Genomic DNA, 27,039 nt, shown 5'->3' on the forward strand with positions numbered 1-27,039 from the left:
GGTTCCAGGAGAGGTCCGTCTTTATGCTCAGAGCCCTGATTCTAGCCATCATGTACATGCAGTGAGCTGTACAGGGGCCTGCCCCAGCTCCAGAGGCTGCTCCCTTCCTGCTGAATACTATTTGATGTTAATAAATGCATTGTAGTACAACCTAAAAAAATGAGAAATATGTATCATGTTGAATATTTTCTTTTGAACATCTTAGTGCAGCAATTATTTTGCATATTTGAGCCATAGTTGTCTTGCTTAGCCATGGTTCTTCTTGGGCTTTTTCTTCCTCTGCTCTTTGGTACCACCCAAGCTGGTTGCTTAGTCCCTCTGATATCGCTCTTCTCCTCCCGCCATGTTGCCTTCTCACTTTTCTCACTTGGCCCCTTCTATTTTCCTCCTCTCTTCTCTACTTGTTCCTTTTTTTTTTTCGGGGGGTGGGGGGATTGCTAGATGATCCTTTATTGAGACATTTTTTCTTCTTAGCAAGCTGGGCACTCCACTGCACCACTGTTGATGTCATCTATGATGTCGTGCGGGTGGCGGCCATCCATGTTAGAGCTCATTGACTGGGCAGTCCCCAGATTCTCTTTGATGGTTCCAGAAAGTTCTCTGGCTAAGGATCAGTGGCACATCTGCCGTCGATGTTGACAATTTCATCAGATGTGATGTTCCCACTGTGTTTGATGTTCTGCTTCTTGTGGTCCCTGGACAGCTCCTTGAGGGCTTTGATGATCAGGACAGAGGCCAACGGCACCACCTCAATCTGCGCTTGTCGGATCTGGATGGTCAGCTTCACTGTGGTCCGCAGGCCCTTCCAGTCCCTGGTGACCTTGGCAATGTCATCACCCAGCTTCTTGAGAGACAGACCCAGGGAGCCAGTCTTGGGGGTCAGACGGACATGGCACCCACCTGGCCGCCAGTGTGCCGCAGGTACACTACTTTAATCTCATTGGGGTCGAACTTGCGTGGCAGGGTGGAGGCGTCTGGTGTCAGATGAATCTGGATTCTGGACGACCTAAGAAAGTTGCACTGCAGCCTCCTCTCAGGCAAAAACCAAAAGTACTTATCCTTACACTCACCCACCCACTCAGTTTCTCCCCTCCCCTGATTTTTCAGCACCGTTTGGTTTTCTGCTTAAATTATTCAGGGCAGTTCTCCCATTACCTCATATTTGGAGAAAGAGAGCTGCTTCAGCCAATCTGGTTTCTGTCTGCTTTTAGATCAAGTGATTTATGAGCTGCAGTGAGGTGCTTTTAATCTGTCTTGTTGCACTCTGAGTCTGTAAGATGGCTGTTTGGATGGCAGTGCCTGGAAAAGACAGAGGCGGGGACAGGGAATACCAGAGGGTTTGCTGAACTAATGTTTTTAAATGTGCATTGAATCCAATGAAGCCAAGGTTGGGATTTCTCTGGGATTCCAGGACTGCCTTAATTGCATTTTTTTTGCTGAGAGTAGGAGGGGAAAGAAATAGGAAATTCACTAAGCTGTATTAAGGAGCCAAAGAATCAATATCTGCTCCAACATAGGCTCCTGTATCTCCAAAGAAAAGGTTTCACTTCCAAATGAAGCAAACGGGCAAAAATCCCTGCTCCAGAGGCATCTCATCCAGAACCTTTGGCATGACCTGGAATCGTTAATGAGACTGAAACCCCATGAAAGTTAACAGTGAGTCTCCAAAACGAGAATGGAGTGGGAGGGATAGAGAATCCTCTCCCATTGGACATTCAGCTGCCGTTCCAGTCCCTAACTCACAGATGATGGATGGTGTAGCTGACTGTGCAGGTGAAGTAGAGAACGCAGTAGGAGGCCCAGACTGCTCACGTTTTATTAGAGAGTGAGTCATCAGTTGCTGAGAAGGTCTGGGTTTCACTGGAAGTGGGAATGACTATCATTGTTAACCTGCTTGACAACCCAGCAGAAAGGAACTGCGGAAGTCACTAAGCCAACTCAGTCTGGTCTGGCAAGGTGTCTGTTTTCACTATGCATCAGGTTCTCCCAGCATTTCCGCGAATATCATCCCAGGATATCACTGAAGTACGAATCTAAGTCTACATAGTCCTTCAGATACCCATACTGCTTATTCATGCTCAGCATCTTGCCAATATAAGCAAGCTCACCACAGATGTTTTCCTCCTGGAAGAACAGCCCCTTTTAGAAGATCATGCTTGCCATCGTGCAGCCAGGTGTCCTTCTGATAATGTACAAGGACTGCAGACAGCATATTCCTGAGCAGGATGATAGAACTCAACCAGGCTCCAGTCTATAAACTGTTTTTGTTGTTGTTGTTGGTTTGCTTGTTTGTTTGTTTTATTGGGCCTTTACCATGACCTGGTGAGGTTTCACATCCCTGTGCATGATTCCTTTGCTGTGGTTGTAATCCAGAGATGTAAGTAGCTCATACACATGAACCTGGATATCAAAGTTTGTGTGGAGCTGGTAGAGTTGCATATATATTCAAACACCAAAGTTGGTGTCTTGTTAAAAGAATGATTTATGCATTTTTATTGGAAAGGCAGATTTGACAGAGACAAAGAGGAAGATTTTCTATCTTGTGGTTCACTCCTCAAGTGGCTGCAAGAGCCAAAGCTGAGCTGATCTGAAGCCAGAAGCCAGGAGCTTCTTCTAGGTCTCTCAAATGGGTGCTGAGTTTCAAGGCTTTTGACCATCCTCTACTGCTTTCCCAGACCATAAGCAATGAGCTGGAAGGGAAGTGGAACAGCAGGGAGACAAACTGGTATTGATATACCTTCCCGGGCATGCCAGGGAATGATTAAGCCACTTAGCTACTCTACTGGGCCCAAGCTGATGGCTTTCACTCACGGTCCTTCACTGTGTCAATGATATATGTTTAATGATATTTATTCCACTATTAAGATACCCCAGAGTCTTAACTTATCATGTTTTCTTATTTTCTCACTATTCCAGCAGCTGCAGTGGCTGGAACTGAGCCTATGCAAAGCCAGCAGCCAAGAACTATTTCTGGGTCTCCATGTGGGCTCAGGATTGCAAGGCCTTGTACCATGCTTGACTGCTTTCCAAGGCCACAAGAAGGGATCTGGATGTGATATCCAAAAGCTGAAACATAAACCGCCACTTGCAAGTAGAGTGCTTTAGCCACTATGCTGCCATGCTGGGTCCTAAACAGTATATCTTGAAGGAAAACAAAAATGATTTGAGGAAGCACACAAGCAAATGCTGCACTATGAGTTAGAGTCAGAGAGTGCCCTGATTGCATTGGGGGAGAGCTCAGCTCCATCTGACCACACAGATAGAGACCAGGAAATTTTATACTAGCAGTTCTCACAGTTTCACTTACATACAAAAAAAAAGAGTGAACCCCCCCTTCTTTTGATATTATCAAGATCTGACATGTGATTCTAAAATGTTAGAAAATATACAAAGAAATGATAATACTGTTCATTTTCTCACCACTCTGAAATTGTGCTGGAATTCTGGTGTGCTGGTTCAAGGAGATGCCTACAATACTGCCATTCCCCATCACAGCACCAAATTGAGTCCTGGCTGCTCCACTTTCATTCCAACTCTCTAATAATGCACCTGAGAAATGTCCCTGCTCCCATGGATGAAGCATGTGATTTCTCACTTTAGCCTAGCCTAACCTGACTGTCCTGGTCACCAGGGAGTAAAACCAACTGATGAAAGATATCTTTTCCTCTGTCACCATGGCTTTCAAATCAATAAACCTGCCATGCAATCATTGGAGGATCCCTTCTTTGCTCTACTGCAGCCTCCAGGAAGTTGCAGGTACCCTCCTGTGTGGCCAGAAACAGGCAGAGAAGAGCATGCAGGTGGCCCTGGGTCAAACCCTGTGCTAGGTCACAGCAGGTTGTAGGATGAAGTCATGAAGAAAATGGCATCAGAAGTCCATCTTGCAAACAGCAACACAGTTAAGTGTGACAGATCTCCACATCAAGCCATGCTTAGAGGCAGCAAATGTGGTGTGCAGACATGGAGCAAAAGCAGAGGAAAGTACCCAAAAGGAAGCTGGACCCACTTTTTTCAGATCATAGCACTGACATGCAAGTGCTGGGGGAGGGGGTAAGGAAAGGTAGAAAGGGAAACAGCAGGGACCCTGGAAGACTAGTCCCTCATCTGGGCATGAGGGTGGCTAGAAGTAAGATCCAGTCTTGGAAAAACTCTGCCCCTGACTTGGCCTTGGAACATTGGTGAGGTAGGCATGGGAGATGCATAGTGGGTACAGAGCAAGTGGAACTGGCTCTGGAGCTGTAGGTAGGCGAAAGACCTGATGCAGACACTGGCCATACCTGCATGGTCCTCGAGCAGCAGGCAAGGTGGAGGGAAGACTAGAGGTACTGAGACCCAGCTGTACCCACTGGTCCTGGAGCAGATGTAGTGTGTGCTGGGGGCTGGTGGATAACCCTTGGAACTGGTCTGGCTCTACAGCAGCAGATTGGGTACCAGCTAAGCCTGCCTGGCATTGAAGTTGAGAGCAGAGGGGCACCACCAAAATCAGCCTGGTCCTGGAACAGCGGTTGCGACAGCAGACTGGGCAGACTGGAGTCCTGAGGTCACCACACAGCCAGTCTGCCACTATTTCAATGGGCAGGGTGGACAGGCTAGATGTGTGGCTGGCACAGGTGAAGAGGCAGGTGGGACAGAGCCCAAGCATGCCTAGCCCTGGGGCATCCAGAAGGGAGGAAGGGCTGACTGGCTAGATGCTGAGGGATGCAGGCCCTCTGGCTCTGGAAGTACATCAGATGGCACTGAGTGCTGGAGGGACATGGCTGGCCCCAGAGTGGATGGCAGGCAGGCTGGGACCCGGGTTGCCCTCCAAGCTGGCATTGTTCAGCAGCAACAAGCAGTCCAGCAGGGCCATTTTGCTGTGTGTGGCGGGATGCTGAAAGAGCCAGTGTGGCCTTGGAGCAGGTGGCCATGGTCAGCCAGGATGTTGTCATGGGGGAGCTGTCAAGGCACAGGAGAGACCTCATGGAGGCTTGCTAGACACACTGGCAGGAGTGTTAGAGGTATTGTGGTTGCAGGGCACACAGGGCTCACCCTGGATTTGAAGGCAGAGCATGGTACATGTGCGATGAAGTGCATCTATTCTGGCTGAGCTGACCTTTCCTGGCACTGGAGCAGTGGACATGGTGGTGAGGCTGGCAGACAGAAGCACAGGGTGCAAACTAGGCAGCAGCAGCAGAGTGTTCATGGTTCAAAAGTGGCTCATGGGTCAGTGGGTGTTGGAGGGAGTGGGCTGCTGGCTGAGCCATCCTGACACTCGAGCTGCGGAAATGGTGGACAATACAGGTTTGTACGAATTTGGTGGATTTGTGACCAAGCATTCTGAAGCCTGGAGGGTTTGACAATTAGGCTGGGGACACAGGAATTGCTGCCTGGGGCCATTATTCCTGGCAGAACCAAGGCTGGACAGAGGTGTTGGCATATTGTGGAGCTGGTGAAATGCCTGGATTAGCTTGAGGAGGGTGTGGTAGGCAGGCTAGAAGCACAGGTTTTGCCACCCTATAGGACCTGTGCTTGCTGCAACGGCGAAACACGGGAATGCTAAAGGTGCTGTGGGCCCACGGAGAGTGAGCTTAGCTCTAAGGAGCAAGATGGAGGGCGGGGGTGGCAGGGTCCCTGGCAGAGCCAGCCTAGACCTGACTGCCTCCTGCAGTGCTATAGTCCACCCATTGTCCACCCACTGCAAACATGGCAGCCTCCTGTGTCTGTCCAATTCACCTGGTCCCTATTTGTAAAAAACCATCTAATGCTGTTGTTGAGGTCATTCTCTGAAGGTAGGGAGAGCTGACCCAGGCTGATTGGTCTATTTACCTGCCTCCTGTTTACCTGCCTCTTCTGTAAACATTGCTGTTTAGCAAACACACTGGGGCCACAGGGTCACGGGCAGAAGGGACCTGGCCCTGGAGTGCACTTCTTGAAGAGAGGCTCAAGGTGCAGACATCCACATTTCCCTGGTTTCTTTGCTCACATTCCATTACTGCTAGGCCTCCTCTCTGCTGCAGCTCATCAAGGTACACAAATTAGAAATGCAAGGCATCCTAGAATTAACATCTTTACTGTTCCATCCAAGCAGTGAACAGAGGGTCAGGAATAGACATACAGGGGCCATGCTCAGGGGCTACCTGGCCTCAGAGTCTGTCTGCAGGAAGCCAGAGAACAACAAGCTACTGGAGAGACCAAGAGTTGGAGTGTCAGAGTGATGGAAGCATGTGACCAAGAGAGCCAGGCCCTCACTATTAGGGGCCATTATGGGGGCTTGGGAGGGTTGTGGTTGCACAACAATGCAATGCTGCTCCCTCTCAGGATCCAGATGATGATAGATGGGTAGGAGGGAACACCTAGGTGGTGGGGTAGGGTGGGGTATGGCTTCCAAGCTTGTGACCCTGAACTAGCTACCTACCCCACAACATTGGGAGAAGGAAGCCCTTTGTTTTACGGTGAGATGGTAGACATTACTGCATATTGCGAATAAGTTTCTCTCTCTGCCCTTGGGGTGACTCATGTGAACACTTCCCTGAGATGGTGCACAGTGGACACACTTTCCATCATTTCCTTGGATCTTTCCTCCCTTGGAGTCCCCTCCAGCTGCTAGGACAGATCATCTTCATTCTGCTTCTTATCTAAATCCTGCTTTGCAAACTAGAGTTGTCCATATGAGCATCTTTTCATGAGACAAAAAAAAAATAGGTTGTTGCAGTGTTTCACATTGAATTCCCTACCACACTAGCCCACTTTGGCCTATATCAGCAGGAAGACTCTGGGGGCAGACAGGTTAGAAATGAATGTTCCAGGAATGAGACCTCATGATGCTGGAGGAGATTACAAGCAGCTCAGTGGGAGATGACACAGCAGGGTGAGGTGAGGTGGCCGGGTGGACCTGTTCTGGGGCTGGGGACTCAACACATGCTGGCTGGGACTAGGGTCACTGTCGGAGGAGCCCAGCCCTAGAACAATTGGCAAGCACACTGCCTACTGGTGGAGCAGGATCACTGGCTGAGTCTGATTGGTTCTCGAGCAGCAGACAGTAGTATGTAGCCGGTAGCATGCACACCTGGTCTGGAGCTAAGGCCAAGGAGAGTCGGCCACCAACTTCTTCACTCAGCCTTTTATCCAGCTACAGCACCAGACCCACATAAAATCACAATGTGTTCTCTCCGGTCTTCTATTTGTTAGCAACAGAAACCTTTTCAACAAATGATCCCTATGCTCACTTTGTAACATTTGTCATAAATCCACATCCATAAAATAATGTCTGAGCTTCTAATTCCTTCATTATTGGAACCGTGAACATTTTAGAAACCCTTTCTTTAGGGTAGGCTCTTGCCCCAGGCACCGTCTCCAAAAAAATAAAAAAAAGAAAAGAAAAGAAAAAAAACACTAACCCATTTCCCCAACCTAGTTACACCCAGGTCCCAGAGGCTCTCCCTTCCCAGCTGAATTCTTCCAGACTTAATGTAGGGGTTCTCCAAGGCATAAAACCTCCTGTGCTAGACCAAAAAGTGCAGGGAGGCACCAGTAAGGTTGCCCAGTGGTTGAACCCAGCTGCGGGAGCAGGGGAGATAAAATGGTAGCCATATTTACATTGCTTTGTATAGTATTTATTGATTCAGGAAGCAAACTCAAAATTCTGAATAAAATGACTTGGAAACTGGATTCCCCTCCTGCCCATGCCTGGCCTTTCACTTGACTGGCCATCATTGAGTCAGTGCTTTGCTTGTTCAGCATCAATAGTAAGATGTGGGCAGGGCAGCTTCAGGTCCCTTGACCCAACTGGGTGCTGACTGATTCCATGTTCATGTTTGTAACCAACCATTTGACATGCTACTATAAAATCTAGAACATAGAGAGCATGGGTTCCCCTCTTACCTTGGAACAATGTAACAGCGGATTAGATTTTTTTAAGATATATTTTCATTTTGATAATCTTACATAGGTGATTAGGGCACAAAGTGTCAAGGGTTACAGGAAAGTAGGTAAGACCATTATTTCCACACTAATATTATATTTTGGGGGTTAGGGCAGAAACAGAGGGAGAAGTCCACCCAACCTCCCACCCATCCCAGATCACCGATGTGGGGCATGCTCAAGGGTCCTGCTCAAGCAGTTTTTGATGGTATCTCTTCAGAATCCACAGGCTAAAATAGTCTATTCATGATTGGGGTTCTGAGATCAGCAGTTCAGTTGGAGGGATCTCCAAAGAAACTTCATCTGAGGTGATACCAGACCTGATCAATGTGTTTGCTTGACAGTACAGGGTCCAGCACAGTCCATTGCCCTAATCAGTTTATGCACATGCTTGTGGTTGCAATTGCTGGGTCAGTTCTGTTCCAGCCCTGTCTTCCACATGAAACAATCGTTGTAGTTCAGCCCGATCAGGCCCACTTCATATTCGGCTCTCCCACAAACCAGAGGGAGCTGCAGCCTAGTTGGGGCAACCTCCATTACCCCCACCAGGCCTGCCACATGCCCTGGTTCCCATGTTTGCCACTATGTACCACAGATATATTTAGTCTGTCCCACACCCCATTTAGTTCTCATATATGTCAATGGGCATTGAAGCCTAGTTCAACCCAACCATCCCCACTATCTAGTCCGCAAAGATACTGGCAGGTGACTTTCTGTCTAGCCATGCTTGCTCCAGTCCTGGTTTTCATGCTTTCCAGTGGAAGTGGTAACCCAAGAGGGAGGTGCCCACTATTTCCCTACTAGGCCACTCCAACTCCGGGATTATGCACTCTCCAGGTAGTTCTGCAGTTTAACTTGACAGATTAAGCCTCCGGTGCCAGCCTCTGCCAACTGATACTATGATAAAACCCAACCAACCCTCACCCAATGTAATTTATGCTTGCAACAGTTGGAGTAGTCAGCCCAGCCTAGCTTTTCACTGATCTAGTTTGCATAAGGCCCACAGGTGTGGTAGCCCTGCCTGATCTCCTTTGGCCCCATCCCATCCCACACTCTCCAAATGGGAGTGTCTGTTCAGCAGGGGATCCCACATTTCCCCTACCAGCTTTGCTCCCTCACTCTCTGGTTCTCATATGTGCTGTTTGGGCACTATGGCTACATCTGGTGTGGCTAACTAATCTTGGCATTGTGTAATGTGCATTGATATGTGTTGTGAGCAAAACTGGCCTGAGCCACACCCTGTTCTAGTGCTCTTATTTGCCATTGGGTGATGTGAACTGCTTTATCCAGGTCTCCCCCAGACCTATGTCAAATATATGCTGGTGGGTACCTTCCCCTTGCCTGGTCTGGGTTGCTCCCAATCATGATTCTTGCACTCACAAGCAGCAAGGAGTTGGATGTTTCAGCCCAGCCAAGGTTTGTACATACCCAGACACTGCTCACACATGATTCAGTAGGGGCAGAGACCTAGCCTAGTCCATCCTACATCTAACCAGGATCTCCAGAGCACCAGATGGTGCTGCAGTCTAGCCTGGTTAGGTGTGTCCAGCCCCAGTTCACACTTGTGCCAAGGGAGATTGCCTAGATTCGCTTAGGACGTGGTCAACACTTGGCAGCAGTGACCATGGTCTGAGTCCACAGCATTGGGTCCAGCCTGGCTGGGGCACCCCTGCAGCAGCCAGCTGCAGGAGACTGCATTTCCAGGCACTCCACTTGCAGGACACTCCACTACCGAACACTGGATTAGATTTTATTTCTATATCAGTTTATCCTTGACAAAATGGTTACACTTTTAGAGATCATATCAAGAGCTATATCTAATCGGGTAAAAACATTGTTCATAGGGCAAAAGAGGTTACGTATTCTTAAGTTTACATTTAGAAAATATTTTGTCTCCCTTAAATTAAAATGTAAGGTGTAGAAATCTCTACTTTAATATTCATCTCTTTTGGAGGACTCTGTTATAGCAAGTTACTGAACAAGTTTGGCAAGTAGCATCCTGTTTTGTTTGTAAGTAGCTGTTACTTACCTCATCCAGCACCCCACCCCTCTGGATTAGTGGTGGGGGTGGGTGAAGTTGAGAAAAGAAAAAAGTTTACACCTTGGAAAGACTGCAGTTTCAGGCAGAGAAAGAGGGAGAAGGAGGGGGAGAAGTGACTGTGGCAGCTCAGATTTTCAGTGAGGAAATCTAACAAGGCAACTTAAAACAGAGGAGGGTAAAGGAAGGAGTGAGCTGTGAGAAGAAGTTGGAGCACAGTTGATTTACAGGGAGGAAAATAGTGATGATGGATCTGAGTGAGTAATTTTGATTGACATGCAGATGGCTCATGCTGTAGGCACAAGGAATATCCCAGTGGCTGCAATGGCCAGAGCTGAGCCAATCTTAATGCAGGAGTCAGGAACCTCTTCCAGGTTTCCCACATGGGTAAGAGTTCCAAAGCTTTGGGTCATCCTACCCAGTGTTGCCAGGCCACAAGCATGGAGCTGGATGGGAAGCAGGGCCAGCAGGACAGGAATCACTGCACAAATTGGATCCCGGTTCATGTAAGACAAATACATTTAGCCACTAAGCTACCATGTCAGGCCCAAATGACAGGTTTCTATAATGACAAAATACATAGATGAATATGGGCCACATTCATGCAAGGTGTTGAAACTGCAGATAACCTATAGCCCAGGGACAAGAATGAAGATATACAAAGTCAGGCCTAGCTACAGGCATATAGGGCTCGAGACATGAAGAGTCAGACAAGATTTATATAAGTTTCTAAAGCACAGGACAAAATACAGAATATATCCCATGAACCAGCACAGTAGCTGGAGATCCATTTATAGCCTCAAGTGAGTGTTTGCATTACTGAAAACCATCCACTGTGGCAATGCATTAACAAAATTAACAGCTATTTTGGGTCTAGCTTGATGACTCAGTGGCTAAATCCTCAGGTTGCATGTTCTGGGATCCCATATGAGTGCCAGTTCATGTGCCAGCTGCTCCACTTCCCTTCTAGCTCCCTGCTTGTAGCCTAGGAAAGCAGCAGATGATGGCACAAAGCCTTGGGACCCTGCACACACATGGAATGACTGGATGAGGCTCTTGGCTTCAGATCAACTCAGTTCCGATGATGGGGTCCAATTGTGAAGGGAGCCAGCAGATCGAGGATTTGTCTCTGTCTCTCCTTCTCTCTGTAAATCTGTCTTTCCAATAAAAAGCAAATAAATATCAAAATGGTAATTAGGATAATCATTAAGAAAAAATGCCATGTAAATAATCAATTTCAGGGATATAAATATCATCCCTCATAAAACTTTTAACCTTTTATGACATGAGAGGATTTTCTGTAATACTTAGGAATAAGATGTTTTAAAACAGGGCCTGCTGCAATAACCTAGTGGCAAAAGTCCTTGCCTTGCACATGCCGGCATGCCTTATGGGCACAAGTTCTAATCCTGGCAGCCCTACTTCTCATCCAGCTCCCGGCTTGTGGCTGGGGGAAGGTGTTTAGTATGGTGCAAAACCTTGGGACACTTGACCTGAGAAGAAGACCTGGAAAAGGCTCTGGGCTCCTGGCTTCAGACTGGTGCAGTTCTGGTTATTGTGGCTGCTTGGGGAGTGGATCAGTGGAAGAAACATCTTCCTCTGTCTTTCCTCTTCTCTGTACATATGACTTTTGAAAGATAATTATTCATAATCCTCCAAAAAGAAGCATGTCATAGGAAATATAAATACAATATCTATAAAGTATAACACAGCAAGTTTTTTCCCTAGATTTAACCTGGACAAAACCCCTTGACACTTTGTCTCTTACACATTGTTGTGAATGTGTAATCATGTGATTAAACACAGAAAGGAAACTGCAGCAGAATGGTTAAGTTTTAAGAAGCAAAACTACCCATGTACACTAATGGCCCTTTTGTGGAAAACCAAACACACTGATGAGAGAATCCAACAAGAGTTCTGGGCGGGGGATTGATATATACAATCAAATTACTATGTATTTATAAGAAGCAGATATGTTACAATATGAAAGCAAAAAGTACAGACCAGTTAATGAACATCATTAAAAGAGATTGAAAAGATTAGTTTATATCATATTTTCAAAATATTCTTCAGTTCTGCATTTTAAAATCAAATGAACTAATGGAAAACAAAGCCAAGAAAAGTCCCAGAATCTATTGAACATTCAGGGAATTGTAACTGGAGCCTATCGTCATATAATTCTGGGTTTCCAGACTTGCAACACCAAGCAGAGAGGGAAGGAGAAGCCGGGAGATGGACTGATGTGAGAATCGACAGCATCCCCTGCTGTTGGAAGGCTCAAGCTGCAATAGAGGAGGCCACACCCAGCCTGAGGTGGAGCCACTCCCCTCACTCCCGCTTTTTCTCAAATTCTTAGGACAGCCTACACCCATTGCACTTCTGATTGGCTGCACAGCCTCTGATGCACCCAGGAAAAGCCTGTGAAACTTCTCTTCTCTGTCTCTACCATAGCTGTACTGCTGGTTCTGTTCCCAAGAAAGCCCAGGTGGCTCAGGAGGTGCTGCCCTGTGAGCTCCCTCCCTGCAGGAGCCTGTGCTGGACACCCGACTCTTCAGGCTGGAAGCAGTGAGTGTGTGTCAGCATCTCCTGAGGCCCCAGGGTGGGAGGGGGACAGTAGGGGGACTTTGGGTTCCTCACTCTGCTGCACTGCTCTTGAAGAAAAGCCTCATAGGATCTGGTGACATCAGAACTACAGTCAGGAGCCCCAGGTTGTACTCAGAAATACAAGGATTGTAAGCTTCCTTCTGGACTCAGGAGAGGAACTTTTTCTGGTCCTTATCTAGCTCCAGCCTTGACTCCCAGCCCTCTCATACACCGATCATCAGGGTTGCTTGTGAGCCCCAAAATTAGTTCAGATAGACAGAGACTAATAAAGGTCAGCTAGCTGATAATCCCTCACCTTGTACCTTACTGATCAGGCTTCCCATTGGCTTTTCAGATAGAGAGAGACACTGATAGAGACACTCTGGAACACCTAGCCTATAATGCCTCAGCCTGTAGTTACTGGTCAGGCTCCCTATTTGCTTCTCCTGGACTTTACTAGGTAGGATGTAGAGTTAAATTCTTCCTCATCCACTGGGTTGTTGGGGAATTCACTGCTCACCTGCCTAAAACTTTTCTCTTCTTCAATTGTTAAAATGCAAAGTTCTGTAAAACCATGCTTAATCACTATATACTGCAAAGTTTAGATTGTGGCTTAATTTCCCCCCCCCAAAAAAACTTTTTTCAATTTATGACTGTTAATGCAAAACAAGATGCAACTGTGTAGAAACTTTGATGCTAATTTTGTACTCAGCTGTTATATATGAAGGATGTTAAAGTTAGTCGTTTCATTGTTCCTGTGCCATGCTGATTTAGGTTAAACTCAAAAACATGTTATCTTGGGAGAAAAAAAAAGTTTCTAGCAGCCAGTTGTGTATATATTAAAATTGAGAGTGATATCAAGGAAGTAGTTACAGGATGTGGTTATGAACTTGCATTTTCTAACTTATTGGTCACTCAATGCCATGTGAATTAACTTGATGTTGTTAATTTTGATGTTTCTTCCTGTTGTTGAAGTTGTGTAGTAACACTGGTCCTTGTGGTCACTTGGGGAATGAATCATCGGATGCCAGATCTTCCTCTATGTCTCTCCTCCTCTCTGTATATCTGACTTTGCAATAAAAATAAAATAAATCATAAGCAAACAAACAAAAAAGAAATGATTGATGCACTGTGGTTTTTCTCAGCCTCGGCTACTAGCCAGTAAAACCTTGAGAATGGCCCAGGTAAATGCTAGGATAGTGTGTTTGAGAAACTGGGCACTTTCATTTTGCACACACAAGCTGGTTTAGTCAGAGGATTATTTGTACCAACAAAGAATCTTTCCAAAGATAAGGCCATTTGGTGGCCTTGAGCACTTGCAAATATGTGAATGTATTTGTGCCTGGTTTCAAAAGTTATTTCAAGAAATATTTGCAGTGGCCCACGTCTGCTGGTAAAATGCATAATAAAAATTGGGTTTGACTGGTTTAAAAATATCATTTGTGCTCAATATCTGGGACATGGGTCTTTATAAAAAATACTTATTTTATTGAAAATCATATATACAGAGAGGAGGAGAGAGAGAAAAAAAAGAAGATCTTCTGTTCATTGTTTCATTCCCCAAGTGACTGCAAAGGCCTGAGCTGTGTCAATCCAAACCCAGGAGCCCGGAGCCTCTTCTGGGTCCTCCACATGGGTGCAGGGTACCAAGGATTTGGGCTGTCTTCAATTGCTTCCCTAGGCCACATGCAGGGAGTTGAATGGGAAGCAGTGTCGCTCAGATTAGAACTGGCACCTACATGATGATATGTCCCATGTAAGGGGAGGATTTTAGCTGCAAGGATACTGCACTATGCACCCAGATAATTTCTCAAAGGGGACAAAAGTCCAGAAAGATCTGACACTTGCTATCCCTTAATATTAACCTGCACCTGTGGATAGAGATTGAGCCTTCACCCTGAAGCCTCTACTAACTGCAGATGATGAAATAATTGTTTTGTGATTAGTTGTTGGTAATAAATTGGTATTAAGCAAATACAACACATCTGGTGTTTAAAAAAATAATAATTATCACAGAGGCCACAACCTTAACTTGGTTTTGAATGTGTGGTTGCAGCAGAGAGCTAAGATTCTGGAGGAGACACTGCAGGCTGTGAAGAGTTCCCAGGTCAACACTCTGACACTTCTGCCTGCTTAGGATGCCCTCAGTCAGTACAGTGAGCCCCCCACTGTGTCCTCAAAGAATGATCCCCAAGGCCTGGGAACATGGGGAAGCTGCTGAGTGTGGGTCTCCCTGTGAAGTATAAGCAGGCTGCTTCCCAGAGCTCATTTTCTGACATGTCCTGGTGCTTTGATTTCTGGTTTGCTCACTGATTTGGATGTTACATCTTTGTTCTCTTGCATGGAACCTGAGTTTATGCCATGCTCTCAGAGAAAGAAAAGTAAATTCTTTACAACTTTAATTTCTGTCAAGTTTCAGTAAGACTGTAAACAATATAAACTTCAGACCTATGGAGAAAAAAACCTTTGTCATTTCAGGTCTTAGTCTCTTTGATCTTGCATTCCCAGAGGTGACTAAATTCCAGTCCTGTCTGATCATTCATGTTTGTGATTGCTTAATCTGTGTTTTTCAGTAAGGTGGTATCACAGTAAGTCAAGATGTTACCTGCATATGGGCTCAAGATCTGGCTGCTTTACTTACAGTTCTACTCCCCACTAGAAAAACTGGAAAATAAGCCTTGCATGTCCCAAATGCTTGTATTCCTGCCCCTCTGTGGGACATCCAGAAGAAGCTCTTGTTTCCTTGCTTAGGTTTGGCCCAGAAAGTGCTGTCATATATGCAGTGAACCAGAGAATGGATCTCTTTCTCCCTGCCTTCAAATAAATAAATAAACCTTAAAAATACAATTTGTTTATTCTCATATTATTATTACTTATTGTTTATTTTATTTGTTTATTTTCAACTGAGAGTTTAAGCATAAGAAATAGAGATCTTCTGCCCTTTGGCTCATTACCAGATGGTGGTGGGCCAAGCGCTGGACCAAGCTGACCAAGCTAGACAAAGCTGAGTCCTGGAGCCTGCAGCTTCCTCCAGGTCTTCCGTGTGGGTGATCAGGGCCCAGGCACTTGGATGATCTTACACTGTTTTCCCCAGGAGATTAACAGAGAGCTGGGATGGAGGTGTAACAGCTGATTCCACATGGGATGCTGGTGTCGCAACTGGCAGCTTTACATAATATATACCACAATGCAGGCCATTGCTTTGGTTTTTGAAACTGGTGACAATATTTTTTCTTGCTTGTTAATTCTCATACATGCATTTTTAGCAAGTGTTGGAATATATGGGGCAATATTCTTAGGTTACCAATTGTGCATAAATTCTGATGGTGTCTGAGGTGTTGGCAGGGTAGAGGACTGCAGTCTAACATGTCCTCCATGTGCACTTATTTATTTTGTGATTCTCTAGGACCGGGTTTGTCTTTATTTTCTTCATCTAGTGTTCACCGAGGTCTCTGATCACATTGCTAAGTAGCAGTTCCCACTGGCTGGGCACAGACACTGCAGCCTTAACTTGTCCTGATTATGGCCGGCCAGTCGGTATGTACCTTCCCTCGCTGTTCAGAGAGATTTTCCTTCACATAATGTGCTGCTTTATTTAGAATCACTACGAAGAAGCATGTGGACCTCCAAATTGCGTGTGCAAAGCTGCACCAAACATGCATACCGATTCTTGTTTTTAGATTATTTTTTCTCTTATTTAAAAAAAATAATTTTCATTAATTTATTTCACTTATACAAGTCATAGAGACAGTGATTTACCATCAGGTGTTTAATTCTGTAAAGCATATTTTCTGTGCATGGGGGGGCTATGAAATTTCTTCTAAATAGGTCATTTTTAGTGTCAGGGGATGATTCCAATTTTTAAGATTCTGGAGAATTTTGATCAACACCTACTTGAATACTATTATACGGTACAGTGTAGCGTTTGAGTATACATACAGCATAAGCTGAGTAAACCGGGTACCAGGCTTTCCATGTGTCTGTGTTCTTACAGCACATAGGGTCGTGTGTTCCAGTGTCCTGCATAAGCTTATATTGTGAACACTAGTCATAACACACTGGGATGAAACACTGGGTCTTGTTTCTTCTGTCTCGTTTTCTTTGCTACCTCTTCTACATCCTTCCTTTCCCCGGTCTTCAAACTTACCAACCTGTAGCATCACAATTCTAAATTGGCAGCTGTTTTTTAGCACTTATATATGATAACATGTTAGATTTTTTTCTCCATTTGCCTTATTTCATTTTATTACATCCAGTTTCATCTACTTCATAGTAAATAAAAGTATTTTACGCTTTTTAATGGCTGAATGCAGTCTCTTGGCATACATTATGGTTCACTATTAATGAAATCAGGGGAAATAAATGAAATCTAGAATCAAAAAAATGGAGTATCTTCATTTTTGCTTTTCTGTTTTTTATTTCCTTCCTTTGTCTATTTGGTTGAATATTAAATTACATAACAATAAAAAATAGTCATTCGAATTTGGTTACATATCTTAGAGGAAGTACTTTTGGTTTTTTGGCATTCAGTTGTGTGATGACTCTACATTTGTCATCTGTAGATACAATTTTATTGAGAACTATTTCTATTTACCTCAATTGAGGTATATTGGGTTATATTTTTATATTTGTAGGTTTGTTCAATATATATATGGAAGTTATTACAAAGTAAATGTAGAATTTCATAGATTGCTTTTTGTAAGGTAATTTTAATAATGCTTGTTCTTCATCCTGTTTGTGTGAAATATTTGGTTGGTTGATTTGCATTTATTGGATCATTTTATACATCCTCAGGTTAGGTGCAGCTTGGCTATTATGTTTGAATTTATTGATGTGTTGTTGCATTTATTTTTATGATAATGATTTATATCTGTTTTTATCAGTATACTGATAAATTTTTTAATATTTTACTTTTATTGGAAAGTCAGATATACAGAGAGGAGGAGAGACAGAGAGGCTAGATTTTCTTTCTGTTGAATCACTCCCCAAGCTGATGCAATCGCCAGAACTGAGTGTATGTGAAGCTCACAGCCTAGAGCCTCTTTCAGGTTCCCCACGTGGGTGCAGGGTCCCAAGGCTTTGTGCCATCCTTGAATGTGTTCCCAGGCCACAGCCGGGAGCTGGATGAGAAGCGAGGCTTCCACGATTAGAACAACATCCATATGGTTTCCCAACATGTGCAAGGCCAAAACTTTAGTGCCTAGGCTACTGCACCGGTCCCAGGTAAACTGGTCTGATTTGTTAATGATTTTTTAAACTAAGTTTCTGCAGTATGAAAAATTATTTGGAAGAAGTCCTAAAAAAAGAATACACAGAAAACCAATGGTACAGCAATGAAAACTGCATTTTTGCTGAGCAGTTCCAATGTTTTTTTTTTTTTAGATTGATATAAAGGAATATCTTCCAACTGTTGTTTCAGTCTAGTTTAGGAATCTAAGTATTGTTAGGCTAAGCACAAATTTGGAACTATTCTATACCCTTCATTTTTTTACAATAATTCTGGAAAATTTTGTGCTTAATTTGTTAGAATTTAGTAGTGAAGATACCTGTTGTTGACATTTGGTTTGAAGAGATTTTGTTTCTTCTTTATTGTTACTTACTGTTGGTTTTGTCAGGTATTTTAGTGTCTTTCTGATTCGGTTTGGTAGGCTAATACTAAGTATCCAGAAATTCAGCGTTTCTAACACCTTACTGTTTATAATTACTGTTGGTAGTCCCTGGTGAGTAATTGCATTTTTTCCAGTAAGTATCAATTTTACCTATATGGAAGGCAGAGTTATAGAGAAAAGAGGGAGAGTCAGAAAGAGAGATGTCTGTCTGCTTTATCCCTCTCCAAGTGACCACAATGGCTAAAGCAGGACCAGCTTGAAGCCAGGAGTCAGTACCTTCTTCCAGTTTTCCCACATCAGTACAGGGAATCAAGCACTTGGGACATCTGCATTCCCATGTGCACTAGCAGGGAACAGGGGCAGAAATACAGCAGCCAGGCCTGGCCTGGTAGCCTAGTGGCTAAAGCCCATGCCTTGCATGTGCCAGGATTTCATATGGATGCCCATTCTAAGCCAAGCAGACCCCATCCAGCACTATGCTTCTGGCCTGAGAAAGCAATGGAGGACAGCCCAAAGCACTGAGAGACCCACCCCGAAGAAGCTCTGGGCTCCTGGCCTCAAATCAGCTCAGCTCTGGCCATTGTGGCATCTTGGGCAGTGAATCAGCCAATGCATGATCATCCTGTCCTCTCTTTTTATATCTGACTTTCCAATGGAAGTAAATAAATCTTTATGAATAGAAAGAGAGAGAGAATGAAATACAGCAGGCAGGACTTGGGATCTACATGGGATGTTCATATCACAAGAAATGGCGGAACCCACTTTGTCACAGACAGACCTGATCCACTGTACTTTTGTGATAGCAGTTTTAATATGTTCCTCTTCCTTTTTATATTAAGTACTTTAACCCACTTTTTTTTAATCGAGCAAGAGATTTATTAATTTTGTTTTTTTTTAAGAAAAATGAATGTTTGTTTTATCTTGAGTATTGCTTGGTATTATTTTATTCATGTTGTCACTAATTTTTATTTTGAATTTCCTTTTACTTCTCCCAGACTTGTCGTTTTAATTTTCTGTGACTTGGAGGTTAGTACTTAGATTGCTTATTTGATATTTTTACTGTTGTTGTTTAGGTGTTGAACAGCTCAAGTGAAAAGCTTGATTTCTATATTTCTCTGATGATGGTTGGTTCTTTCAAAATCATTTGAAAATAGAAAGTATAGTTGAAAATAAGAGTGTGTTTTGGTTGTGATAAAATTATACAATTGGATGTGTGCCTATAATCACAGTAGCTCCTTCCTTATGGTTCTTATTGAAATTTAATTTTGATGATGTTTACACAGTTCAGAAGGGTGCATGCACATGTGGACACTGATTATGCTAGCAAGGGTCGTGAATGCGGGGAAAGTGGATGAGACCATTGTTTCCAAATTTTCTTCTTCCTGTGTCTGGGGAATTTTGAAAGAAGGAGAGAAGCCACTCTCAGAATCCACAACATACCCTAACCCTAGGAATGCTCATCTAATTTTCCAGGGTCCACATGATAAGCATGCTCGGAGGTTTCTGTTCAAGTGGATTCCATAAAATAGCCTTCCAAGGTCTGTTGGTTGACACAGTCCACTACAAAATCTCCATTCACCCAGATCTTTGCTGTCAATACTTGGCTGGTGTAGCTGTCCAATTTGTTCTGCCCTCCTTCACTTGCTACAGTAGAATTCCTCTGCAGGCCCCAATGAACTGGCATATCCCCAAGTGCACCTGAGCAGTCCACTGCTCTATGTGCAGCAACTGTGGAGGCTCAGTTCTGACACATGCACTCCAAGGGCAGAGCACAGCTCACATTTCTCCCCATGGTTGGAGTTCTTGGTACATCAATTCAGTGGAAGGAATCCCTAATAAAATTTAATCTGAGGTGATCTCAGACTTGAGTCTTGTGTGGACTTGGCCAGTACAGGATCCAGTTCAGTCTATCACCCACATCAGCCTACGCACACACTGGTTGTTGCAGTTTCTGGATCAGGTTTGTCTCTAGTCCCATCTCTTATGCAAACCAATGGATGCTGTGGAGGAATCCAGCCATACCCACCCAACACTCAGCCCTCATGTACACCAGTTGAGAACTGCATCCCAGTCACAGTGACACCCAGTAACCCCTACTAGGCCTGCCCCCACCATGGTTCCTCTGTGTGTTGTTGTTTGTGGCAGACTGTAACCTGGGCCAGTGTGTCCTGCTGAGTCCCATGAGTGTCTGAGGGTTCCATGGTCATGTTTTGCTCAGCCCTTTACAACTCCCTGCTCTTGAGCAAACCAGTGGAAATTGCAGTTTTCAAGGTGCACCCATATGTCCCCCACAGAATTGCCCCCACACCTGGTTCTTTTGCATGCTTGTCGATATCATGGCCCAGCCTAACATTATCTCCCCCTTCTATGGAACACACTGACAGGTAGTGTAATCTGTCTCTTCCACAAGGGACCCAGCCATACCTTTACTGTGTCCTGACAGATGTTGGTTGGTGGTAGTTCATGTTAACCATCCCAGCCCAGTCTCCCAAGTGGGTGGGTGCTCTGGTCTGACCCAGAAAGATCCTCAATTGCCCTCTTCAACGTGGTAGATGTTAGCCCCCTCCTTTACCGGCAAGTACAGTGGCTTTGTCAGTAGAAGTCTTTCAGAAGTCATTGCTCACCTGCAACATATTCCTTCAGTGGCCCTGCCTCCCACATATGCCCTTACCCTGTTCCCTGAGCAATTCACTGTCCCTGCACTTGGGAGTGCATGGGTTCTACAGCCTAGTCTTCTGAAGGCCAGTCTATCAGAGGGTGATGTTCTAGCCTGGAGCTCTGCCCACCCAGTAAGTTTCCAAGCTTGTGGCATGTGTGCTGGCCTGGGACCTTGCCTCTCTACCAAACCAAGCTCCAGGCCCACTCAAAGATCCTCAAATGCAGTCCACCAACAGACCATGCCACTATGCTAGCCTAGGGCTCTCTTCTCCCCTCCTCCACACCTCCTGAAACCAAGCACATGAGAAAATCCCCAGGATTGCTCTGCCTGTATGGGCATAGTTCTGCACAACACCATTGCCATCCGCTCTTACTTGCAAGCCTGCTCTCCCAGGCCCTCACAAACCCACTTCCTTAGTGACAGTTCAAGCATGAAGGGGTCCAGGCACCCATCTTATGGTTCTAATGATTGAAAATTTAAGAGCAAGGTGATAATAGACTTGGTTGCTTCTGAGGTGTCTCTCAGTGGCCAACTTAAAGCCTCCATCTTTCTGTACCCTCACATTGTGTTTTCTTTGTTCTGTGCATTCTTTCTAAAGGAAACCAAGTCAGTTTGCTGTAGGGCTTCACTGTCTGGGTATATTTTGCTGCTAATTTCCTTCTTTAAAAAAAGTATTGGAAAGTCAGATTTACAGAGAGAAGAGAGCAGATGAAAGATCTTTTAGTCGCTGGTTCACTCTCCATGTGGTCATAATGACAAGACCCTAGCCCTAGCCAGTCCAATGCCAGGAGCACAGAGGTTCTTCTGGGTCTCTCTTGCAATGGCAGGGTCCTAAGAACCTAGGCCATCCTCTACTGCTTTCCCATGTGACAAGCTGACAGCTAAAAATGAAATGGAACAATTGGGACACTTTCCCACACCCACATTCGATGCTAGCTCATGCAAGAGAAGGGCTTCAGTGACTAGGATACCACACAAGACCAAGCTAATTACCTTCTTAAAATGTTATGTTACTGTAGAGTCACATTGGTGCTCTACCTTTCATGATACAAAATATAGGGAGATGTATTTCTGTCTATAGCAGACCCAGTGGTCTGTCCTGAAGACAAGCACCATTTCTGAGGAGCATGTAGTTTTAAATTAGTGTTATGATTGCTCTTAGCTTCATTTCATTTATTTATGTACATTTGATTTTTTTTTTAAGATTTACTTTTTTATTGTAAAAGACTTACAGAGAGAAGGAGAGACAACGAGAAAGGTTTTTCATTTGCCTCTTCACTCCTCAAGTGGCAACAGTGGCTGGAGCTGAGCTCAACTGATCTGAAACCACACACCAAGTGTCAGTAAACTTCTTCCAGGCCTTACATGTGGGTTTGAGTACCAAGGCATTGGGCTGTCCTCTACTGCTTTCCTTGGCCACAAGCAGGGAGGTGGAGCAGCTAGAATATGAACCAGTGCCCATTGCGATACTGGAACATGCAAGATGAGGACTCTAGCCTCTAGGCTACCATGCCAGGATCTCTTAGCTTCATTTTAAATATAATCACTGCATACCCATAGACAAAAAAGAACATCTATAATATATATATATATATGTGTGTGTGTGTGTGTGTGTACACCATTATGAAAATGACTAATGATTGTTTGTAGGTAATCACATGGCAATCCACAAAAGAAATTAAGTGGAAAGCATGATCAAATGAACATATATACTATCTAATATTTATAGTTTCTAAGATACAAACTGAAATTTGAGAACTTAAGGAATGCAAAACCCATATATTACTGTCCTAATGAACAGTCAGCATGAGGAAAGTTTTTCCTCTTTGTTGACACTTTAAATCACTGTTATTGTCAAGTAGTACTTGGGACTAAATGAAACATGGAATGATGCATTTCCAGAAGCATAAACCTAAAACCACTGTAGAACAATTTTAGCTAATGCTGCCTGTTTCCTTACATTATCTACTAAACTAACCCAATGCTAAATCAAAGCTGGTTTTATGATCTTTGGTGAACAATAATAATGGTCAAATTTTCAAATTTGCCATAGGTTTATTTGTCAAGATGCATTGATATTACCAGTTTAGTGAACTAGGTGTAACATTTACAAGCTAGCAAAAAATATATTCTAGTTTTAAAATTAACAAAAATTATAGTTTCAATATATTCAAAGCCTCCAAAAACACAAATGTGGGTCTTTAATTGAAGATGTATCATTGAAATTAATGTTTTTTTCTAGCAAATGTGTCCTCCTGGGTGGCAATTACAGATGTAGAAATTCTCAGTATGCAAGCACTCAACGAGAGTGGAAAGGACAAAATAACCCTGCATTCACTGGTTCACTCCACCAGGATCCCATGGTCTTCAGTTCCAGGTTTGGCCAGGTCCAACTGGGGATCAAAGAATCCCATTTGGGTCTCCCATGTAGTATCAGGGACCCAATCTCTGGCATCATCCACTGCCATTTCAGGGGTCTTATTGGAAAGTTGATCAGAAGAAGAATGGCTGGAACAGAAAGTGGTGCTCTGATAACAGGTTGCCAACATTAGAACTTGGGGGCGCAACCTGTTGTATCTGAATGACAACCTGGTTAAAAAAATACAGAAAATTTCTATGAGGTTTCTCAAAATGGTGTTACTGATACAGCAAAATGGTGTTAGTGAGACAGAAAAACAGATTTGATCAAAGCAGGGAGACTCAGTGTTTTTTTTTGAACTAGAAGAGGTACTTCCCTCCCCCATCATGACCAGGTCATATGGGAACTGCACTCCAAGCAATTGCAACTGAGAACACAGACCTCGACCTCCTGCTGACTGCCAGCAGATGACATCTCTGCTTTCTCTGTCCTTGGTTGCCTGTTGACAGAACCATGCTCTGACTGCGTGGTGCTGAGAGGTATGGGTCCATGGCCTGCTAGGCTGATGAGGCTCTTTATTGAGCAGGAGGACACCTAGACCCCATCTTCACAATGTGCAGTGTCCACTGTGGGTTAATCTATATAGAAGAAACACATTTGCAGTGACTTTGGACTGGAGGTATTAAACATATTAGGGAGACTAAAATGAAAATAGACAGAAGACAGCTGAATAGTAACCTATAGCCATTTTAAGGTGTATAGAAGTCGGTTGTATATAAACTAAAATTGAAATGTCAATGAAATAGTCACAGGATGTGGTTAAGAAATTGCATTTTTTAACATATCGGTTAATCAATACCATGTCAATTAATTCTAGAACATTGTAAATTGTTGTTGATGTTATGTTGGGGCTTTCAATTGATCGGGATGATACTGTGCCAGCTCTACCTTCAGACCAGAGATGGGCTCCCAAACAAAATTTGAACCACAATACGGCAACAAAGTGGAGGAATCCACCATGGGGGAAGGGCCTGGGGAGAGGTTGGGGGAATCCCAGAGCCTATGAAACCATGGCACTTAAAGCAATTCAATTAATTTTAAAAACCTATATAAAGGTATTAGGGAGAAGTTCAGGGAAGACTGGGTTTCTATTCTCTCTTTTGCATTTTTTGAAATAAATTATTTTAAAATATATTTTCATTTGAAAGACAACATTGCAGAGAAAGAAGCCGAATCAGAGAGGAATCTTCCATCTGGTGGTTCACTCCCTAAAATGTCCTCATTATCTGTAGGTGGGCTGGTCCTATTTAGGAGCTTGGAGCTTCTCTTAGTGCACTGACATGAGTCCAGATGCCCAAGGAATAGACCATCTTTTGCTACTTTCCTAGGCATTAGTAGGGAGCTGGATTGTAAGTAGAGCTGAACTCAAGGGAGCACCCATTTGGATGCAAACACTGAAGGTGGATGCTTAGCCACAGGATGCTGATGCCATCTTTCTGTGTGTTTTTGATTTAGAGCAAGGACATAGAACGTGGAGAGAGAGAATACTCTCAGAAGGTGTTTCACTACCCAAATTCTTGTTGCACATTAGGCTAAATTAAAATTGGGAGCTAACGAGTCAGAAGTGGCAGCAGAGGAAGCTTAGCAAGTGATTTGGATACCTGTATTTCAAGAGGACAAAAGTCATCCTCTTGGACTCGGCTGGACCCCACGTGTGCTGTTTATAACATTGGCAGCCAGGCTTCCCACTCAGGTCCCTGCTTGTGTAAAATAGTCAAGGACAGCCCAAAGCCTTGAGACCCTGCCACCCACATGGGAAACTCGCAAGAAGCTCCTGTTTTCCCAGCTTTGGATTCTAATGTGGTAAAACCATTGATGGCTTGCACTTGTTCATCAGGTTAATTGACCCCAGACATCCCCACTCAAGTTAATTTTAGGCATGAAATGTGCACCTTGCCCTAGAAATTACTCCCTACGTTCTCCACACCTGGCCTCTCCTGCTGCCTTTTGTGCTACGTAAGTTAACTAACTTTAGGCTCTGGTAACTCCTTTCCTGCTTAACTGTGATTGAGCCATGTGGCTCTCAATCTGATCAGAGGATGAGAGCTTAAAAACTCCTGACTTTCCCCGTTCAGCACAATAGTGCCTGGAGTGTAGCGGGAGCAGCTGTCACCAAGCTAGGGAAATACAGACTCCTCCCCACATCCTACACTTGGTCCCAGAGTGATCTCTCTGGCACCCTGTAGCAGGATTGGCACAGCTCTGGCTATTGGCACCACTTGAGGAAAGAATTGATGGATGGAATATCTTCCTCTTCGTCTCTCCTCCTTTCTGTATATCTAACGTTAGAACAAAAATTGCTAAATGTTAAAAAAAAAAAAGGAGTTCCAGTTCAGGATTCAGGCAGCTGTAACTGAATCAGGTGTGGTGCTTGATTCAAACCAGACACTCAGGGTTGCATTGATCACAAGCAGAAACTTTACCACTATGGTCATTACAACTATTTTTAGAATACAAAAATAATTGAAAATTGATCATAGGGATGACCATAATGAAACACAATGAGTTAAATTTATAAATTTTCTGTGAGTTCTTAGATAATTTTTGGCATTGTAAAATGATAGAATGAATTATTTCAAAGATTTCCATTTGTATTCAGTATGTCAAACTCCACTCCACACTGCACTTAATTATCTTCTATAGGCTATGTTACATATTTATAAATTGACATGAATATAAATGTAACAGTAAGGGATGGTCACATCTAAATTACTGAAATTAAAATGATTGTCTCAGATCCAAAAGTTTTGGGGGAAAGTTGATATAATGTGTTCTTCTTTTTAAGACTCGGATTATGAATTACTTAAAAAAATAATTTCAATTAATTCATATTTTTCGAATATTAATTAATTTTAATTGATTTTAATTAATTCATACTTTTAATTTTAAAAAAATTTCAAACACCAAAGGTACACAAGAATATTCTTAGTAGTAATGAGTCAAAATGACTAACCTTTGGGGCTTACATTGTGGTATAGTGTTTTATACCACTATTTGCATATTGCATTAACAGTTCCAGGGGGTAAGGGAAACCCCCAAGCCCATGGAATTTTATCATAAATTTACAAAGGGCAGGCACAAAAGGAAGTACAGTGCCCATGTACCTGCAAAAATATCAGTTGCAGAAGTGTCTTCGTGAAATTGTCTTAATTGAATTTGAATTTTAATTCTGTATTACTCACCAAGATATATCCACAAATCAAATTAAAATATATTGTTCTAGATACAGCATGTTTCTTTCTATTCATGTTTATAAATACTATGTATGTTTTAAAGATAAATTACAGAAAGAAGAGCGATGTTGCATGAGCTGGTTGATTCACTCAAACAGGACTATGCCATGCTTAGTCCAACAACAAGAATCCAGATAAGATTCCCAGGGGTTCTTGGAACCCACCCACTGTGTTCTGGACCCAACCAGGCTACTGTATTGGAACTGTTACATAGCTAGTAGACATAAAAAAGGCATTTGGGCAACTGATGTGTTCTATCCCAAGCAGCAGCCCAACCTCCTATACCAGGAGATATCCTAACTTGAGTTTGTGTCCTGCCTTCCAGGCTGGCAAAGGAGAAAATCCAGAGTGTTCCCAAGGCATTGCTGACATGGATGGAGGTAAGGCTTGCCATTTCTTCTGTCGTAGCTGTCTAATCCTCCTATTTTACAGGGTTATATCTTTCCTCTGGAGTTGGTATTATTTGTCTGAAGACAAGAATTTTCTGGGAAACTTCTCAGCACTCAATGACATTTTGGACTCGTAAGATTATTTCCAACACAGAAACAGAGGAGACACAGAGAAATCTCATTTCTTGGATTGCTGGGCACTCTGCCACC

The 27,039-nt window shown here is 43.7% G+C and overlaps 2 pseudogenes; both read right to left on the reverse strand.

The window, feature by feature from the left end:
* Window positions 1–452: 452 nt before the first annotated feature.
* On the reverse strand, window positions 453–1,160 carry LOC101523013 (large ribosomal subunit protein uL11-like; annotated as a pseudogene).
* Window positions 1,161–1,938: 778 nt separating this feature from the next.
* Window positions 1,939–6,455, reverse strand: LOC131480860 (casein kinase II subunit alpha'-like; annotated as a pseudogene).
* Between the last annotated feature and the right edge of the window lie 20,584 nt (window positions 6,456–27,039).

This window comes from Ochotona princeps, chromosome 7 (genome assembly GCF_030435755.1).
Source record: "Ochotona princeps isolate mOchPri1 chromosome 7, mOchPri1.hap1, whole genome shotgun sequence".
Classification (NCBI taxonomy): Eukaryota; Metazoa; Chordata; class Mammalia; order Lagomorpha; family Ochotonidae; genus Ochotona; species Ochotona princeps.